The sequence below is a fragment of the Parasteatoda tepidariorum genome, chromosome 2 (genome assembly GCF_982258835.1).
Source record: "Parasteatoda tepidariorum strain Cologne lab strain chromosome 2, Ptep-v5.0, whole genome shotgun sequence".
NCBI lineage: Eukaryota > Metazoa > Arthropoda > Arachnida > Araneae > Theridiidae > Parasteatoda > Parasteatoda tepidariorum.
This window is the reverse complement of record NC_141756.1, coordinates 60,588,469-60,607,169: the sequence shown is the minus strand read 5'-3', so window position 1 is coordinate 60,607,169 and position 18,701 is coordinate 60,588,469. Positions and strand designations below refer to the sequence as shown.

Below are 18,701 nucleotides of genomic sequence, written 5' to 3'. Positions count from 1 at the left end.
ATAAAGTATAATTTTTAAAAGAATAATGTAATTTCATAGATTGTGTTCTTTAAATTTATTTCAATAATTTAACAAATATTATAATAAATAATACAATTGAAATAACTTAATAAATATTTAATATATTTGCCTATTTATAATATACTTTAATTTTATCATGCTTATTTTGTATGGGTACCTATTGTTTATTAAAACACTTTTAAACCTACTTAAAAAAAATTATTTATAATAACGTACTATACTGAAAATAATAGAAAAAAAATTCTAAACATTTCTCCCATTTTCAAACAAAAAATTTAGCTCTAAAACCCCAAAGGAGCGGTAACCTGCCAAACTCATTTTTAAACAAAATGTCACTTCTCCAAATTTTATTAGACATTATTTCAATTTTAAAGAAACTAACTTCTCAAGAAAAGCAGGAAATTCTAAGAAAGAGCATGGAAAATTCTCCCTGTCTCCGGAAAAAGTAAGCATCCTCGGTTACTTCATATTCCTATCCCACTCCCACATCTCCTGATCCTGTGACGTCAGATACCAAAACGCAACGTTCTCAACTTATGAACCAATCAAAAGGCATCATTTTGAAATTGAAGGCGTTATCAAATGACGAGCTATGGTTGAAATAAGCTTTTCTTAAGACCTGAAAAAAAGTCTTTAGTAGATAGTATCTCGCCCACATTGGAATCTCCTTTTTGACGATCTGCCTACAAGATCATGTCTTCAGAAACGAAAGTTTAAGAAGCAATCGTCTGTTTCATTTTTTCCATTAAAAATAAAAGCAAAATAAAAAGTTTCAGGTAAGGCATTAATATGTTATATTTATTTTATGCTATAAAATTAATAATTTATTTTCTATGAAAAGAAATTATTTTCATCAAACGCAATCATAATGTTTTTTGACAATCTATGGGTAACTTCAAAAGTTTTTAATTGATCCTCTGCTCAATTTTATAATTTTTTTATTTACTATTATCATAATAATATTTTTCAATCGAGCGATAGTAATTAATATTAATAATAATAATTACGTATTATTATGAATACTTTTATTTATGACATTATCTCAACATTATTGCAAATTTTCATCAAATTTATTATTATGAGTAAAAATTATGATAGATTTAAACTATGATTACAAATCAGTTATTAATGATATACGTAAAATTTAAAAGACTTAAAATATAATGTATTGATTATTGCTTTGGAAATCATTATTTTTTTCAATAAACTAATTTTGAAAACACATTATTATTATTAATAATAATAATAATACCATATTATTATTAATACTATTGTTTATGATCATTTTCACATAAATTTTTAAAAGTCACAAGTTTGTAAGAAATTCATATATATGAGTAAAAGATTGAACCAAAAAGAAAAAATTTAAAAGAGTTAAAACATTATGTATTGATTACTGTTTTGGCAATCATTAATTTTTTCAATAATTTAAATTTAAAACATTAGTTAGAGGAAACTTGCTTTCTGATAATACGTAAAAGATTAAACATTAAAAGATTAAACGTCTGATAAAACATTAAGTAACAAAAAGATAAACATTTTCCTCAAACACAGTTATATTGCTTTTTGTAGATCTGTGGGTACCTTCAAAACCTCTTTATTAGAGCCTGGGCTCAATTTTATTAATTTTATTATTTACTGTTATCATTAAAATGTTGTTTTAATATATTGATATTAGTTATTATTATTATGAAAATACCATATTATTATTTAAACTATTGTTAATGGGCATTTTCACATAAATTTTTAATAGTCACAAGTTTGTAAGAAATTCATGTTTGTGAGTGAAAGATTTAAATTCTTAGAGCTTGTTCGTAATTCTCAACATTATTGCATATATTTATCAGATTTATTATAATAGATAATGATTATGACATGATTTAACCATCACTAATCAGTAAATAATAATAATATACGTAAAATTTTAAAGATTGAAAAATATTGTGTATTGATTATCGTTGTTGCAATCAGTATTTTTTTCCAAAAAACTAAATTTGAAACATTAGTTTAAGGAAACTTTTATTTTGATACAATACGTAAGAGATAAATTTGGTATTTTGCATAAATTATGTGATCTAAAGCAATCTGCATGCACGTAGTAAAAGAATAAACCTGTAACACTGTAAAATTTATTTTCATGCTTTGTTATAACTTGCTTCAAATTTAGTTCAGTTTTTGACATTTAACAAATTATAATTTCTTTAACAACTAGAAAAAAATGTTCATCAAAATATTTTTTCCTAAGCATTTAAAAACATTTTGGTAGAATTTTGTAGAAAATAGGATATATGTTCGTTAAAATATATTTTTGACTTTTCGGAAACATGTAAAAAAGTTATTTAAGTAATATTGCATAAAAAAGTAAGAGTTTTTACATACTAGTAAATAAATAAAAACAGCCTCCAGGCTGTTTTTATAATAAAATTAAGTAATAGTTTATAATAAAAGATTGATAATTATACTAATGATAATAAGGTGGTTAATGAAGATCGATATTTGGATATCTTTATCAATTTTTATGAAATATAACAAAAACAAAAAAAGAACCAGTAAACTTACCTAAATTACACAACGTTTATTATTTCGAATTGTTGGGCTCCAAAAAATATGAGAAATAAAGTTTTCATTTTAACGTGAAGAAAATGAGTACTCATCGGGTAAGATGAGCATGGTCAATGGGGAAGATGGGTAACCATATAAATATTCGCATAAATCACAACTTAGATAAATTTACAATATAAATCACAGCAGCTTTGTAACCTTGGTCCGTAGCACATAAATTATGGAACTAATAACGATGCAGGTTTTGCATTTAAACCAATTTTCTTACAGCAGTACTTGTATATAAGTAAACCCATTCTCCTTTTTCTATATTATAAAAAAAGGCTTTGTTCATTAATTTGTTATTTGTCAAAGGTTGTTCCTGACTATCAAAGTACGAGTACACCAGCTGTCCCTCTATGTAGAGTGCTCCAGTCTTTTGCAAGATCTTATTAATTTTTAAAAGTTGGATTTTTCTGTGGAAATAAGTTAACACTGTAGTAACAAGTCAATTTTTTTATATAATTTTTATTCTGGGAATGATATTGTTAATTTTGACAAAATTGAAACCTAGTTTTGATGTATCAGATTTTTGATGTATCAGGTTCAAGCAATTAAATGCTTTAAAATTCGATTCAAGGTCTTTATTAACATCATCAATGAATCTTATTAGTTCAACGACTTGATTTTAATACCGTTATGCAATAGAACGTTGGAATGTGTGCCACAGTAATACAGAAACTTCTTAGGGTAAGACTGGTACAGCCTCTTTTACCTCGCATAAACCATGTTTTTCTTCCCAAAGAGTACTTTATCTTGCATTGCTTCATAAATAGCAACTTATAAATACGTGCAATTAACGGTTAAATTAGATTTTGGCACCAAATAAATTAATTTAAACTATATTAGTATATTTGGTATACATTAAAATCGCACCATTTACAAAAATATCAAGAGGCAAAATTAAAAATATCGAAAGGTTACCAAAATTAAATAAGCACCATTGGCGTCAATAATAGTATAGTGGTTTTATATATGCGTTCATCCTAAACGAATTCGGAAATTTTGCATTTTTTCCTAAATGAATTAGTAGCATTTCTCCATTAGTCTTTCTTTTTAAGTTTTTCTTTTGCTATAACTATCTATTACCAAAATTAATTTAGCATCATAGACATCAATAGTAATATCGTGTTTACTACGCATCTTTTAAATGAATTAGCATCATTTCTCCATTAAGTTTGCTTTTCAGTACATAAATTTTAAATTATTTATTTTTTCAGAAATGCGTTAAAAAGCATAATTATAAAAAAGATAATCACGTGGTTTTCAGATTACTTGATAAATACTAATTTGGTGACGTAAACCACTTATGCTTCCACGCTTACGTTAATCATTGAGTTTTATGAAGGCTACGAGCAAGCAAACGTTACTGAAGCTATCTTAAAAATCGCATTCATTTATATCAGTAGCTATAACTCTAAACCAACAAATAAATTCCATTATTTAAATAAACTATCTAATTTAAATTCTTTTGAACGATATAATTTAAATTTTTAAGCAAGCTTTACTATCAGGGACTAAATTTAACCCTTTCACGTATTGTCAAAATTTCAGGACGCTAGGACGAATTTCAGGACGAAATTACAGGACGCTTACAGATATCAGAGGGACACACACGGACAAACTCTTCATTTTTTATTATAGATAACGTTAAACTACTGTTATTGTTAAAGCGAAAATGTTTTTGTTTTTAAGTGTCTAAAAAATAACTTTACATTTCTGCGCATGTAAGGGTATAATTTTGCAGAAATTAGTGGTAGTTTTCAATAGAAAAAAATCTAGTGGGCAGAGTTACCTCAGCTATATGGATAATTTTTCCAACCAAGTTCATGAATTTTTAATCATAGAGAAAATAATTAAAGTTATATTTAAACACAATAAATCCAGAACTCAATCTAAACATTATTTTCTTTTTTCCAATCTATGAAGAAGTAGAGGAATTATTTTCTAGAAGTTTAAAACAGAGTAGACTATAATGTATACCCAATTTGATGGCATTGTAATGATGTATTGATGAATCAAAATCACTCTACAAGGCAACTCGTTTTCCAACTCAAAACAATATAAAGCATCATCTGTATTACTCTCATATATTAAACCTATAAGGGGACACTGGACTTTCATAATGAGAAAAACCTTAAAAAAGTCTATTATTTGTTGTTTTTTTTTTAATATTATAAAAATTCACAGTTTAATAAGTAATATGCAACAAACCGCATTGAAATCGGAGTTTTCCTTACCTTGTTATAAGATTATGAATTTATAAAAATTCTATACATCAATATTAGTTCTCGATGACAAAGTTGCTTTTTCTCGTAATGGAATTTTTAAAAGTTCTCATAACTCGAAATATTCCCTTGAGCACCAGTTTTTGTTTTATTGTTCAATTATTGTATTGTAAATTTCAGGTACTCTTGGATGTGTCTTATTTAATTTTAAATGTATTTGAATTACTTAATACTTAAATTTAATATTTTAATATTTTAAAGCATAATTGAAGCATTTTTATCGAAAACATTTTATGCGATAAAATAAAAATGTAATGCTTAGGTACGTTATATTTTTATACAGTTGCTATAAACACTCAAATTTATTTAAATATCTATAAACAACGCTTTAGGTAATTTAATTGAAAATAATTAAAATTCATTTGAAAGGAACTTTTTAATTATCAACAATTATCGATAATTATCAACAATAAAATTCAGAGAATCTAAGATTTTTTTATTTATTTTTGTCTAAGGAAATTAATTGCAAGAAAAACAGAGATTTAAGAAAAAGTATTAAAAAAAACCGGTGATAAGACGCGAACCGAAATTGAAGTAGGAAACCAAACTTTTTTGAAATTGGTACTGCACAAATCACGAGAAGAACAAACTTTTGTTTAAAAAAAATTGTCTTTTGTAATTTGTCTTAAAACTGATTTGTAAACTTAAATCATTGCAAAGATATATATATATTTACCGAAGAGCCATTACATTATGACCACCCTCCATCTATAACAATGGGCTCGCCCAGGTTTTCATGGTTTCTCGCCCTGGAACAATGTTTTCATGGGGCCCATTAGGACCCATAATCCTCATAGAACAATCCCTGACGTCTGTAAGCTACTTGAACATAGTTGCAGACCAAGTTTACCCATTCATGGCAACAGTTTTTTCTGCGGGGGATGGTGTTTACCGACAGGATAATTCACCATGTCATAAGGGTCGAATCGTCATGGATTGGTTCGAGGAACATTCCAGTGACTTTCAAGTCAAGTCTCGGCCCCCAAATTCACCTGACCTTAATCCAATAGAGCATTTGTGGTCCTACTTGGAAAACCAAATTCATGCTGCCACGCTACCCCGTCGCAATGTGAAGAAATTGAAGGACCAGTTGGTGAGCGCTTGGTACCAGATACCTCAGACTACCTATCAGCACCTTGTGGAATCAATGCCACGGCGGGTGCTAGCAGTTTTGAGGGTTAAAGGTGGTCCTACATGTTATTAGCAGGGTGGTCATAATGTAATGGCTCTTCGGTGTATAAATATATATATATATATATATATATATATATATATATATATATATATATATATATATATATATATATATATATATATATATATATATATATATATATATATATATATATATATATATATATATATATATATATATATAAATAAACCCTTTAAAAATACCCTTTGTTGCGATTTTGATTATTGGGAAATTCTGATTAATCTTTGTCTTTTTAATAATTATCTTTACAATGGAAGGGATATTTTTCTTCAAATTAATGGAATACCACAGGGATCTAATTATTCATCTCTCTTAGCTAACTTATTTTTGCATTATTATGAAAAAATTTTTACTCTTAGTATTAAATTTGTTTTTAGATATATTGATGACTTAAATGTCTTTAATTTCCTAGATTTTACTGTTTTATTGAGTGATATATACCCTGAGGAATTAATCTTACTTCGTAATCATGATGATAACATTAATTTCAATTTTTTGGATTTGGGTATTATGAAAGTTGAAAATATCTGCTTTGTTGATTTATACGATAAAAGAAATGATTTTAATTTTAATATTAATAAACTAGTTACTTGGAATTCTAATGTTTCTAGGAGCATCTATTTAAATACCACTTTTAATGAAATGAACAGAATTAAAAGAATATGTAGTAATATTTATTTATCCAAAAAACAAATCGATAAACTCTTTCAAAATCTGATAAAAAACAATGGATACCCAACTAATGTAATAAAATTTTATATAAAATCATTTAATTAATCGTATATTTTGGTGGATATATTTATTAAACATTTTTTTGTTAATTTTTATGATTTTCCCATGTGCAAATCCATTTCAGGTAAATCCATTGCCAAAATTATTTCTTTGTTAATTTGTATAATTTTTCCATGTGCAAATCCATTTCGGGCAAATCCGTGGTTAGAATTATTTACTAAAAATTCCTTTACTAAATAATTTTCTTTGTTAATCTATACAGTTTTTCCATGTGCAAATCCATTACGGGCAAATCCGTGGATAAAATTGTTTTCTAAAAATTTCTTTATTAATTTATACAATTTTCCATGTGCAAATCCATTTCGGGCAAATCCGTGGCTAAAATTATCTACTTAGGTTTTTTCTTTGTTAATTTTTCCATGTGCAAATCCATTTCGGGCAAATCCGTGTCAAAATTATCTATTGAAAGAATTTTTTCTTTGATAATTTAAATAATTTTTCTATGTACTAATCCATTTCGTGCAAATCCGCGGCTAAAATTATCTGCAAAACAGGCAATTTATGTTTCTCTTTTCTATTTTATACTTTTTCTTAAATAAACATCTATCTTCTAAAACTATTTATGATCAATTTTTAAAATTATCCAGTATAATATTACCTTGCGCACATCCATTTCGGGCCCATCCTTGGTAACTAACAAATCAAAACTCAGAATAACAAATCACTTCAACAGTGCAGTAAGAACGACACTTTAAAACCCTCTTGTTACACTCGATTTGCGCTTTTGTTTTCATCTTTTGTTTTCATATTTTGTAATCTGGCAATCTTTCTGCGAAAACATTTTTAAATCATTCTTGAAAAATATTCGTCCATGTAAGTTGAACTTTTGCTGCTCGCTTTATAGTCCCCCCTTTTTAATGTTTTTTCTTTTTATTTTATTTTATTATCTGTTTTTTCATGTTATTTTTACTTATTTGTACTTTTTGTGATCTATTTCATTTGTTGTTATTTTTTAAAAATTTTTTTGAGTGCTCCTCACACTATTGTATTAATTTATTTAGCTTTGGCTTTATTGATACAATATCAGAAAGCACTCTGTTTTGCGGATATAATCGTGTGGGCTGAAGAAAAGATTATATCCTTTTTTTCCGGTTTTTTAATTAACATTTCATGATTTTTTTTTTTAAATTTTTTTTATTTATTATTATTTTTAATAAACTGTTGTTTGTTATTTTTTACTTATTATTTCCCCCCCTTTTTCATATGTCTTTTATTTTTCTTTGTTTTATTCTTCGTTGAACGTTGAATATATATATATATATATATATATATATATATATATATATATATATATATATATATATATATATATATATATATATATATATATATATATATATATATATATACGTACTTTCCTTTCAATGATAACTTTAAAACCAATAAATTTTTTTTTTCGGAAGCATTGTTGTACGCAGACTTCTATTAACGCTAACAATATTCTGTTATAATTTGAAAATGATCGAATAAAAATTGCACTTTTTTCTGTTTTCAAAGTCCAGTGTCCCCTTCAGCAGCACTCATGTTTCATTCAAATTCGCTTATTATCCTAATTTGTTCCGTGAAAAGAATTACAAAATTGTCTACGCAATTAAATATCTTTTCCAAATAACAGTTATTCTCTGCCACTTTACTTTAAGGGCAGCAACATTATTAGATCCGCTTGTTAAACCTTCAAATCTTTGAAAAGCTTCATAAAATATGAAAATAATGCAAAAACATAATAGTTTCAAAAACAGAGAAAAATTCCTACAATGACTGAAAGTTAAAATCGATTAGAAAATAGTCCGTTAAAGGCAACCTTTAAAATAATTTACTTATATTGTTTTAATGTTTACTTGAAATTGTTTTAATATAAGAAAACTGTAAATTCACGCTTACTTTTTAAATCATTCCATTTATGCATGAAGATAAATTTAACTTATTTCTATTTTTTTTTTTGCAAAGTATGTTCTTATTGTGTATTAGATTTTGCCATAAGACAAAGGCTAAAAATGACAAATAATCGAAATATTTCGAAAATAATGCTATTTAAAGAATCGTTTGCTTAGAACAGTTTGTTTTATAAAACTGTCTCATTACGATAAATTTTGCAACGAAGCAAATAATTGAAGTTAAATACCATTATGTATGTTTAGTTTTTATTATTTCTAAATACAGGATATTTAAAACGATTTTTATCTGGAAACATTAAAAAAGACCATTAAAATTGTATTTCAACGTATTGCTATATTTTCCGGAAATTTATTTATTTTTTCTTGTTTTAATACACGTGTCTCTATACTGTCTTGATGAAGAAAAAAGACAGTTTTGTCATTAGTATAAAGCTAATCATATTCATTTATTTTTTTTAATAAATGTTTTTTAAGTTTTTCTGCATTGTTTTCTTTTAAACTTTTAAAAATTAGCCATTTTTGAAAATTTTGCTCTTAACTTTTCCTTGTATTGGGCATTATCTCCATTCAGTTGGTTTTCTAACATGTGATAAAATTTGATTTCTAAGAAAAAAGTCTAACTTGCTGTACTCAACATTTACAAGTCTTACTCAAAATTTGCATCGTTTTAATTAGCTTCATGAACAGTTCACAAAAATAAGTAAATAATAAATAAATAAAAATATTTTATAAAATGAACCACTCTGGATAATTTTTTATCTAATGATCTGATCTTGACGTACTAGGACTCAAACTTAATGGTTTGAGGAGTAATCTCAAATATACTATTTACTTAGTGCGAATGATATTTTAAATTGCAAAATCAGACACAAAAACATAGACTTTCTGTGAATATCTTTTATAATATAGTGGCTCTATTACCTTTTTTTCGGATTTCTGACTCTCAAAATATAGGGGGTACCCGCAATCTTGGAAATATGGTTCCAAAAACTTGATTAAGAGAGCGGTCCAAAATTTGAACCTATTAAAATAATGTTACTCTTTGGGTATGTCACCACAGATCAGAAACTTTTTAAGCGAAATAAAAAATATTTGCAGACAATTACACAATTATAATTCATTTATCTAAAGATAATTTTTATAATTTGCATAAAGATAGTTTGTATAATTTGTATGAAGATAATTTGTGCAATTTGTATTTAAGGATAATTTGCAAAAATAATTTATGTATTATTATTTTATATAATGATAGTTAAAATAATTTTGAATTTCCGGTCTTCAAATTTTACATCATTTTAAAGAAAGCAGATTTAAATGGCAAAATGCGAAATTGATCGAACAGTTCTTGAGAAATGGAAATTTTTAAATATGCGACTTCTTTAAAATTCGATTTCTCAGGAACTATTCGACCAATTACATTCAAATTTTGAACTTTACAGCACAAAATTGCATTTTTTTTTTAAATTGGAAAATTAGGTAATATTTTTATACTTTAAAATTCCTAATTTTCGGACTATTACTAAATAAAATAATAAAAAATAAAGAATGATTACTAAAAACAAATTTACATTGAATTATCTATAAATAAACGAATTCTATAATTGTGCGCAAATTTTTCGATTCGCTTAGAAAAATTTTGAGACGTAGTGAAATACGCAAGAAGTAAAATTAGCATTAAGGGTTTCAAACATTGAATCGCTATTTTACCCAAACTACAGGTAACACAATTCCCAGATTGCGACCACCCCCTATATTCTGAGGGTCAGAAATCTGAATCCAAAAACGTGATTATTCTGTGAAAGTGTGCTCTTGTGTCTGATTTCGTAACTTAAAAAATCACCTTCACAATTAACTAGCATGTAGTGAAGTCACCCCTTTGAACCATTAAGATTGAATACGTGAAGATCCTATCATTAGATCAAAAGTTATATTGGATGGTTCCTTTTTTGCACACAGTGCAATTTTTATGTCTCTACAAACAAATTCATATACAGCTTATTTATACATTTCCAAATCAATTTTATTTTCATTATTTTGTCATAGTTTTTTTTATTAAATACATAATAAATAAATGAAATTTTAATACGTCTATAGTTTCATTATTAAAATTTATAAGTAATATTCATTATTAAAAGTTATAAGTAAATATTCACCCATCAGGATTGACAAATTCATATTCACGGTTTATTTGAACCCCTCAGATAAGTGTAAATGAATGAAATATTCGGGAGTAAATTGTACATTCACGAATAAACTGAACTATAGAATGAATCCTTTAAGATACTTCAAGAATTCCTTAAGTGATGGTGAAATCACCCATTTCTAAATCATCTAACTGCTCATCGAATATGTATTTCCAAGTAATAACTACTTCAGAGAACAGTGTGATGCAGTTTCAACTTAAATAATGCCTCACTAGCATACAGTTAATTGTTCATTTATTGCTATAAGCGAACTTATGCACTTGGAAATGCTGTCTTTAGTATTTTATCTAATACTACCTAAATTTTTTGTGAGTAATTTAAAAAATAAACGCATCTAATCTTATAATCATGAAATTATTGTCAAAATATCGAAATGACAAGCATGTTCATTCAAAAATATGTTTATGGTTGTTAAATAGTGTAAACATTTATAACAGAAAAATTTTCTTTCAGTATTTTTACTTCATGCATATTTCATATTTGTAAATGTTTTAAATATATTCATTAACTATGCCAATTGCTTAAAAAGCAGTAAATTGAATAAAAATATTTCAAATGTTCAAAATTCGATTAATTCAAAGGTTTTTAATAAGCTTGATCAATTTGTTTAAACATATTTTTGCAAAAATATTTTAAATTCACTGTATGTAAATCTTTTAAATCAAATAAACTAAATGTAAATTCTATAATTATTGAAATAGCTTTATGCAATTGTTTTTTTTTCTTAGTGTAATACTATTTTTGAATTTAAAAACACGTACCTTAACTAGTAAGTTATTGTATTTCTTAAGGAATCTGAGAAAATACATCAATTTTAGAACAATTCTTTTATAATAAGCCACATTTTAAAGCTGTTGGATAGGGTTATTTTAAAGAAAAATACACCACAAATTAAAAGAGTCACAATTTAATTATTTAGATAAGAATTTTTTACCAGTAAGATAATTTGACATCTTATAGGCATTTTGTCGCAGTAAATTTAGACAATTTTATGGTTCAAGCGGAAACCAATAATTTTACTTTTTTATGCATAAAGTTTTGTTTGATATATAATTTTAAATACACTTTATTTTAAAGTAAAATTGCTAAGTATTGACAATGCAACCTTTAAAAAAATATCATGAGAGAAAAACGAATAAAGTTGCTATAATTAATTGTTTAGTTTTCTAAAGGTAAAGCATATTAAAAGCTTGGAGGCATTTATGGTTAATTAAGGTAAAAAAAAAGCAAGGTTTTACTATGCCATGTTTAATTAAGTTAAAGTGTCTTAAAAAATTAAAACTGACATCAAGGTTAATCTAAGAACGTAATCTTTATGTGGCAAAATGTGTTGAATGCAAAATTATACGATTAAATGAAATTTTAATTAAAAAATGTACTTTAGAATCAACTATATTTTAAAGTAGTCTCATAAATTAATGTAAACTTTTTGCAGAAATGTTTTTCTCCTTAGTACTTTTTCCCCGAAATCTTATATTCAAGTTTGATTATATTTGTGGCAATTGAGTTACAGTTTCAGAGTTGATTTCCCATTTGTATTCTTATTCCCCTGCTTAACACAGAAAGAAATTTTTTTCTTTATTCATGCTTATTTTTCAAGATTCTAAAACTGTAGATTACAAACTTTAATTTAATAACTTTTCTATATTAAGTCTTGCTTTCCGCATTTTTTATGCTGTTAGTCATTAAAATCAAATGACATATTTATATAACAATCGAAATTAAAAAAAAAGCCGTATGCTATCTCAACTACACGTGGCTGGCCTTTTCAAAATATAAAGACATTTAGATATATTTAAAAAATATATAAATATTCGAATGATTACTTATAAAAATTAGAATGTAATTGGAATGTTTCTTGATCTTGAAACTTTTAACTGTGGTGTACTTTTTAATAAGGAACATAAAGTAAAAAAAATAATAATAAAACATTTCAAAGAATCTGCGATATGTTACCTTCTATTACCAATGCTCAAAAATTTTTAAGTAAATAAATAAATTACCTGAAAAGGTAAAAAAAAATTTTTTTAGTCAAACTTACACTGTAAACCACTAAAATTACTTTTTGTTAAACTAGGGATATAAAAGCTAAATAAATAGTAGGTAAATGAGGGGGGGAAGTAACAGTGGAAAGCGGACAATAAATCTAAATTTCAAATGTTCTTGCTCAGCAAATAAATCAATTTTAGTCATACAAATATTGATACTTATCTATATTTTTTAAATAAAGTAGATGTTTAATTAAATACTAAATAAAAAGTGAATAAATAAAATTACCTTAAACATGGAAAAGTAATAAAGGAAGAAAAAACTGCAAGTCAATTTACTTAGTCATGGGTTCTATTGCAAAGAAATATTTATATTAAACTTGAAACATACTTTGATTCTACCAACAAAAAAAATCTAATTAACATTAGAACAATAAATGTAAAACAATTATGTTAGCAATATAGGGAAAAGTTCATAAAACATTCTTACCTCCTTAAAACTTTATTTTCTTACAATACGGCGAATATAATGACAATTTTTAAATGGTACAAAGGGCCATTGGATCCATTTTTTATTCATAACAGAAATAATTTACTACAATAGTTATGGTAACACAGTTAAAAACCCTGGGACAAATTTAAAATGTTTTATTTTTATACAAAAATAATATTGAAACTGTATATTAGATAAGCGGTGCTGTATATTACATATAACACAATTTTCACAGCTACTGTATTAAAATTATTTTCGAGTTGGTTTAGTTGTGTTGTAATCAAATATTAAGCAAAAAAGGCTGCTGGGAGATGGTAATACAGCTGCATCTGACTTATAAAAAAGGCAAGATTTTATTATAAAAAAGCATAATGTAAATATCAATATCTATGTATCTACATTTTAAAATATCAATTTCTATGAATCTACATTTGCTAAAAACGTATGATAAATTAATTCGAAAATTATTTGGAACTTAATTTCAGTAATTAAAATTACTTACAGTCATGGGACAAAGTGCCATTTTTTTTAAATGACCCACGTACTAATAATTATATATTGCTCAAAGAAGTTATTGCCTCACAATATTTTTTGGCGTTTTTCAGAAAACTTTGAAAATTTGAGAATTTTTTCACTGATCAAAACAAAAAATTATGAAACTTTTTACTGCCAAATTCTGATGTATTTAAATCTATATAAAAAGTGAAACATAATTTAAATGAAAAGAAAATTAAATGCAGTGCCTAGAAATTACAACATCGGCGGTAGTTCTTTAAAAATAAATTTTATAAAAGAGTAAGTTTTGAGTTAAGTTAGTTTGGATTTAGCTTATTAATGAAAATGACAGAAGTAGAGTAAAAAATTTAAAACCAAGCATTTCAATTTGAAATTTAAATTATTCGATAATAAATCATGAGTATTTCTGGAAACCGGGAAGGAATGAGGTCTGAATAAGAATTCTAAATGCAAATTGAAGTTTTCCTGTAACAGTTTTCTGTCGTAATACGAAGAATCCTTGGGAATCTTTGAATTGACTTTAAAATTCAGATGAAACTATATGAATTAACTGGTTGTGGTTTTGTACTTCATTTTATTTCAAATAAGTTGTTGAAAAAATTAAAATAGTGATAAAATAATGAAATCAGTTTTTGTATTAATATGAAAAATTATTGGCAAATAGAAATTCAGTAATTTGGCTTTGTGAAGGTTCAATACACTTGTTATAGTGACAAAAGTAGAATGACGAATATTAATTACATTGTAATTAGAATGTTGATTATTTTGACAGTAATGACTCGTATGAAAAGAAAAGTCTCAATATAAATATTCCAGGTCAAAAAAAATAATTTTGGCAACTTTTAGAAATAAAATAAAAAAAATTTGCTTCTCATTCATCTGGAAAACATTTTTTCTAGGATATTTTAAATGATTTTAAGAAATAATAGGAAGTTCGCAAATACTATACAATGAACGTAAATGTTAAAATTACCACCAATATACAAAATTGCCGACACCAAAAATTCATTAAATGTCCAATAAACTATGTAAAGCTATCACTCAGCCCCAAAACCAAATATTTGAAAGTTTGGAAAATGTTTTGAACATTGAAATTCATAGAATGTTTTAGAAATATTTTTACTACAGATTCATCCAAGAGGGACTTTTTATAAAAAGATAAGATATAATTTTGTTATTGTTTGATTTGCCTTTATATTTATCTCAAACCGAAGTTATATGATTTGAAAATATACAAATACACAAAATATATTGAAAATATACAAAAAATATTGTTATATCGAGCGCATAAAAGTATAATTTAAAGTTCTGAAGGAAAAATATTATTATAAGAAATTTATTTATTTTAAATTTAAGAATATTTGGGAGGAGATTAGATTTTTATGGAGCACAAGGATGCAATATAATATAATTAACTATATTACAACGCATTATATTACATTTATCATAACTAAAAAATATATTATTAATATAATAGTTATATATAATTACTAATAATACAAAATAATTAAGAATAATCTACAATAATTAAGAATAATATATCATAATTAAGAATAATATATAATAATTAGTAGTAATATATAATAATTAGAATAAACAACTTTCATAAAATTAACACCTTACTCATTCCTTTCAAATCAGCTTGCTTCAAGCAATTTTTAATATATTCAATTAAAAATTAGCTTAAAATATTCATGTTTGTTTTATAAATTTTTTTTAGCTATTATAAGGAAGAGTTTGCAGTTTAAACCAAACCATAATCTATAATATACAACGATTCCCTCTATAATATACGCTTACAAATTAGTTAAAATTTTGAAAAATTTAGTACCATAATTTTAAATTTCTTTTAGATATTGTGACTAATAACATCAACGATGAACACTGTTAGCGTCTCACAGATATGCTTAATTTGTTTACACTGAAAAATTAGAAGAAAATTAAAATATTTGTAATCTTTTTTTTTACACGAAATTTAGAACGGGACTTAGAACAGGGCTTAGACAGGGAACGGGACTTAGATTAGAACAGGACTTTTTAGAACGGAACTTAACTCACAATCAAGATGGCGGTTTTCGAACTTCATAAAGTATACTAAGCAGACAAGAGAACGTCCAATGTCAAAAACTACAAAATAATGGAAGTGGAGCTCAACGAACGAGCCGACCTAATAATAATGACCTTCCAATACATTTGAATAAAAAAATATTATAAATTGACAGTTTAACAACGTAATAAGCTACATTAATAAGTTACATTAATATAGAGAAAAAAATGGGGAGTATGAAGACACTGAAAATATATGCACTTTAGTACAATGCTCCAAATTAAAACAAACATTTTATGTAAGGGAATACTTTGAGAAAAGAATAATTTATTCTATGAAGAATTCTAAACTAATTAATATTTCATTTTAAATATTAATACTAAAAGAGTGATAAGTTTGGAAAAAATATTAAAAAGGAATAGAAGCAAAAAAGCAATTTAAATAAATAATGATTAGATTTAATTTAGTATGAAACTTCATACACAAATGTCAATTTTTGTTCAATGAAAAAATTAACAATTTGAATTATTCATGCTAAGGGTCAATGTTCTCAATCAACAAAAAACACCCCTTTCTCCAAAGCAAGAAAACGGCTTTTAGTTGATTCTGAATTTATATTTGAGAAATCCCTTGCATAACTTCTTTTACACAGAAATGCTGATAAACATTGCTTTCCATTTATGTTTATATAATGTAATTATCTCACAGACTTTCTCTAGAGTTTATGTCTTGGCTATTAAGAAATTTTAAGTTTTCAGCTCGATAAGTTATTTTTTACTTAATCCTTATTTCTGATATGTGGGGATCTTATGTCTTACCCATAACTTCAAAATCTAATAAATCAGCTGCCAATCCTTTACCGAGACATCCTTGACATCCAACATCCTTGACACTTAACCGCGATTCGATTACCATACTACATTTGCTTAAAAACATCCCACATCACCCACCCTATATTTTGTACACTGTAAAAAATTCCGGATCAAATTAGGCATAAAGTACCGGCACCCTGAGTGCAGGTACTTTTTACCATAATTTGATCAGGAAATTTTTTACAGTGTCTGCTAAAAGAGATATCGACTACTTTTTTTAAAAAAAAATAAATAGTCTTTCCAATTATGGCTTTATTCCTTCTAGTACAATTAAATTATTTTATTTTTTGTTGTACTGACCAATTCATACTTACTTATGATGATTTTTAAAGCATGGTTTTCGGATTATCTAGCAATGTGCATATCGACATATGTATGATGCAAATATACTTATGTGGTATGCAATTATTTAATAAAAAAATTTTAAGAAAAACGCTATACCTTTGGACTTTAAATGCCAATTTTTTTGATAATTTTGACATCAAATCAAGTTTTAAATTTGCAAAGGCTTCTTTTATTATTAATGTTAAAAAAATTTAAATATAATGTTTTAAATTAATATCAATCGAGTTAATTTTCGAGTTTTATTTTTTGATATTAGCATTCTAATTGTGTTCCCCAATATTAACTTTCATAAATTACGTAGAGTTTAAAATATGCACGCCCGTCATTTTGTGTTTAATAAAATATTTTTTTTAATTTAATTGTAGTTTTTGTTTTCTCGTTAACTTTGGTATCCTTTACTAACTATTTATGCTTAAATCCTACTAGTACATTTAACATTGTACATCTAGTACATCTATTTAGTACATTAAACATAGAGGTATATATTTAAGAAATTATTAAAAACTGTTTTAGTGATTATTTACAAAAAAATTCATTTCTGAGTTTGAAATTTCGTGGAGCAATGAAGCGCAGCAATTTAGTTGACTTCTGTTGAATTTGATTCATTGAAACTTTTCCTGTCCTAATCTATTTCTCAATAATGAAAAAAACACTGGCTTTTTATATAGCTAGCAAATAGTTGCAAGTAAATAAGTCTGAAATGCAGTATTTTGATTTCTAAAAAAATTATTGTAGCTTTTATAAGCAAAAAATAAAATGCGAATGTTACCTTATTAATTTTACCCTAAAGACACTGTATACGAGGGTTGCTATTTATATTTCTGGCCTCGGCAACAGTAAGTGTTGCTAGGCGACCGCAGACGATTTTAATCGAAAGTTTGACATTTTTAAACATAAATTCAGCAGACGATTTACCATTATAGCTTCATTTGTGTTGTTGACAGTAAATTGAAAAGTTCTTCTCTTTCAAAAAATGGAACTGAATCGTGAACATTCTCGTGCCATTATTTTTCATAACTTTTGTCGTGGATTGTCAAGACAAGAGTGCTTCGATGAACTCAATTCTTTATTCAGCGATAAAGCGCCATCCTACAGCACTGTAAAAAATTGGTATAACGAATTTAATCGTGGTCGATGTTCGATCCAGGACGAATCCCGTGCAGGTCATCCAAAATCCGTTGTTGTGCCAGAAAAGATCGATACTGTGCGTGAACTGATAAAGCAAGATCGTCACGTGAGATAGAGGCGTCTTTGGACATTAGTATGACTAGCATCAAAAAAATATTGCATGAATATTTGAGCGTAAAAAAATTTTGTTCGCGTTGGATCCCGCATAATCTGACAAACGCTCAAAAAAAGGCTCGTGTCGATTGGTGCAAGGAAATGTTGGAAAAATACGTTCAAGGTACATCAAAGGCTGTGT

At 26.2% G+C, this 18,701-nt stretch overlaps 1 long non-coding RNA gene across 1 annotated transcript in view; it reads left to right on the top strand.

Annotated features, from left to right (window-relative positions):
• The first annotated feature begins 650 nt into the window (after nucleotides 1-650).
• Nucleotides 651-18,701, top strand: part of LOC122270000 (uncharacterized) — a 38,726-nt gene continuing 20,675 nt past the window's right edge. The window contains exon 1 of the long non-coding RNA XR_011636154.2: nucleotides 651-797. This is a non-coding gene — a long non-coding RNA (uncharacterized LOC122270000). The remainder of the gene's footprint in view (nucleotides 798-18,701) is intronic.